This window comes from Musca domestica, unplaced genomic scaffold (genome assembly GCF_030504385.1).
Source record: "Musca domestica strain aabys unplaced genomic scaffold, Musca_domestica.polishedcontigs.V.1.1 5, whole genome shotgun sequence".
NCBI classification, from domain to species: domain Eukaryota; kingdom Metazoa; phylum Arthropoda; class Insecta; order Diptera; family Muscidae; genus Musca; species Musca domestica.
The window spans coordinates 22,107,677-22,111,285 of record NW_026712346.1 but is presented as its reverse complement, the minus strand read 5'-3'; the positions used below and the strand labels follow the sequence as shown (position 1 = coordinate 22,111,285).

Here is a 3,609-nt window from a genome sequence, read left to right as displayed (position 1 = left end):
TAATGCTGGAGTTAAAAAAACAACTTTAAAGCAAATATTAGATGCAAATAAATATGTTTTATACTTTATTTTTCAAAATAGAGAAAATAAATCTTATATTGTTATTTTTAAACCATAAAAGAAAAAATATTTTACAACGTTCAAAAATATGTTTAGCTGAAAATCAATACATTATATTCATTAGCTATTCAAAGTAACGTTATTTTTTTGTTTTTTTTTTTTTTTTGAATTAAAAAAATAAAATAAAAGCTATTTAAAAGATATTTTTACAAAATAAATAAAAAATAATTTGTTAAATATAAAAAATATTTTTTAAATTAGAAAAAATATTTTTTAAATCAAAAAAAAAAAAATAAAAAAGTTGGACAATGCCAACAACACGCGGTGTTCCCAAGCGGTCCCCCATCTAAGTACTAACCGCGCCCGACGCTGCTTAATTTCGGTGATCGGACGAGAACCGATGTACTCAGCGTGGTATGGTCGTTGGCAAAGAAGCATAGTTTATTTTGCTTCATATGCCTAACAGTGAATGCTATATTAAGACAACGTCTTTTGAGTGTTGAACATACACACGAACGAATAAGGGATTGTATGCTTGTTTCGATTAAGGGAAATAAACAGTTTTCTTACAAGTATGAAATAAAAATATTTCAAAGATGAACCTTAAAATTATTTTTAAAACAACTTTAAAGCAAATATTAGATGCAAATAAATATGTTTTATACTTTATTTTTCAAAATAGAGAAAATAAATCTTATATTGTTATTTTTAAACCATAAAAGAAAAAATATTTTACAACGTTCAAAAATATGTTTAGCTGAAAATCAATACATTATATTCATTAGCTATTCAAAGTAACGTTATTTTTTTTGTTTTTTTTTTTTTTTTTTTGAATTAAAAAAATAAAATAAAAGCTATTTAAAAGATATTTTTACAAAATAAATAAAAAATAATTTGTTAAATATAAAAAATATTTTTTAAATTAGAAAAAATATTTTTTAAATAAAAAAAAAATAAAAAAGTTGGACAATGTCGACGTCGTCGACGGCGTCAAATGTCAAAAAAATTGAATCGTATGAAATTTTATGAGAGCAGTTAATCTTAACGCCGTAAGAAATTCGACACCGAAAAAGTTCAATCTGTTTCAACTTTTTCGGCATCGTCGACGGCGTTGACATTAACTCCAGCATAACAAGGGAAATCACCAAATTAAAAATGCTTATAAAAACAGAAAAAGTTTCTGTCACTCTGTCAGTACCCTAAGCATAGACGCTCTAAATTGTTCTGGTATCTTTTCATCGCGGAGTCGGAGAAGGCGAGCAAAGTCAAACAATTTATTTTCAATGTTTTTGATTGTAACATTACAATAATGCCTAAACGCAAGTGTACTTTTAACATTTCTTTGCAAAATAAGTATCCATTTATAAAACAAAGAAGTGGTGAATTAGACGTTACGTGTGAAAAATGTCGTACTGATTTTAGTGTTGAGCATACGAAATTTCAAAGTTCAACAATTGAACCTTTTTTTTGTAGAAAATAGAAACGAATAATACAAAAAATTGATTTATTTTAATTGGAAAATATAACATTTGAGCGATTAAAAAAAATAATTTTTTATAAACGATTACTTTTCAATAGAGTGAGAGTTCAATACTTGTGCACACTACGCTAAATTAGACACTAAATTACAACAACTATGGAACTACTACACGTTTTAAGTGTCACATAATTCCTTAATTACTTGCAGCAACCAAAGTAAAAAAGGAATACTAAATTTGTTCTTCCATTTGTAAAACCTCTAAATATACATCTATATATAATCATGATCAGCATAAAATTCTCATTATTATTCCAAATACTTTGAATTTTTGCACAATAGTTTGTACTGCGTCTAGGAGGTTAGTTGGTCCAGGTTTTCGTATAGCCCCCATTTCATGTATAATAATATATATTATTCCAAATTCAGAATTTACGGTTTGTACCGAGCTCTACAACCGGTGACATAACATTGTATATATAGGTCTACGTTTTCTGACGTCCATTTACCTTGTACCTCCCGATATTCGTTATTTTGATCATTTTAGGCCCTTTTTTACGATATTTTTGAGTTTGAATATGTTCTAAGCTCGGTACAACGAAAAAAGGGAAAAACGCTATCAGATTTTATTAATTTCTTTTTTTTCTTGGCTTAACATGTCGACTTTAGCTGTGTAAGGCCGGTTATCTAATCTTTCCGATAGATACAAAAATGATGTTGTTGGACACATAAATCGTTTTTCATTATTACAAGTTTCATTTAAGTATGAACTGTCCGATAAGCAAAAGGTCAGACCATTCCCAATCCCGTAAGTTTACTGAATTCATGTTGCCATAATTCATAAAAGTATCGTGTATTTCATATTGAATAACAAAACTGGTATATAAAAAGATCGAATAAATCGAGTGGTTTAAGTTTTAATAGTTTATACCATGGTAGAATAATACAGATAGATGAATCAACGCATAAGTTTTCTTTTTTCAATCGGAGGTTGTTATGATATCCATTTTTTAACAATTTCAACAAATTTGAATAATTTTGTCATTCAACATTTTCAATTCCAAAATTGGTTTCACATTTCCTTGTCCCGTCACCTGTGCTTCTACCATGTATAACGTGACCATACGTCCCGCTTTGGGCGGGACAGTCCCGCTTTGAGGTTATCTGTTCCGCTGTCCCAGCGAGAGCAAAAATGTCCCGCTTTCGAAAATACTAAATATTGATATTGATGAAAAATACATGAGTTATTTTTTTCCCCGTGAACATATAATTTATTTGCATAGTTTTTTTCAAGCAACATTAACATTAACTCGAAAGATTTTGTAATGCTAATGCTGGAGTTAAAAAAACAACTTTAAAGCAAATATTAGATGCAAATAAATATGTTTTATACTTTATTTTTCAAAATAGAGAAAATAAATCTTATATTGTTATTTTTAAACCATAAAAGAAAAAATATTTTACAACGTTCAAAAATATGTTTAGCTGAAAATCAATACATTATATTCATTAGCTATTCAAAGTAACGTTATTTTTTTGTTTTTTTTTTTTTTTTTGAATTAAAAAAATAAAATAAAAGCTATTTAAAAGATATTTTTACAAATAAATAAAAAATAATTTGTTAAATATAAAAAATATTTTTTAAATTAGAAAAAATATTTTTTAAATCAAAAAAAAAAAAAATAAAAAAGTTGGACAATGCCAACAACACGCGGTGTTCCCAAGCGGTCCCCCATCTAAGTACTAACCGCGCCCGACGCTGCTTAATTTCGGTGATCGGACGAGAACCGATGTACTCAGCGTGGTATGGTCGTTGGCAAAGAAGCATAGTTTATTTTGCTTCATATGCCTAACAGTGAATGCTATATTAAGACAACGTCTTTTGAGTGTTGAACATACACACGAACGAATAAGGGATTGTATGCTTGTTTCGATTAAGGGAAATAAACAGTTTTCTTACAAGTATGAAATAAAAATATTTCAAAGATGAACCTTAAAATTATTTTTAAAACAACTTTAAAGCAAATATTAGATGCAAATAAATATGTTTTATACTTTATTTTTCAAAATAG

General features: G+C 27.7%; 2 non-coding genes across 2 annotated transcripts; both read right to left on the bottom strand.

Moving 5' to 3' along the window:
• Nucleotides 1–369: 369 nt before the first annotated feature.
• On the bottom strand, nt 370–488 carry LOC131805315 (5S ribosomal RNA). Its single transcript, XR_009343638.1, has one exon. It is a non-coding gene; the product is annotated as a 5S ribosomal RNA (ribosomal RNA).
• A 2,748-nt stretch (nt 489–3,236) lies between these two features.
• On the bottom strand, nt 3,237–3,355 carry LOC131805304 (5S ribosomal RNA). Its single transcript, XR_009343627.1, has one exon. It is a non-coding gene; the product is annotated as a 5S ribosomal RNA (ribosomal RNA).
• Between the last annotated feature and the right edge of the window lie 254 nt (nt 3,356–3,609).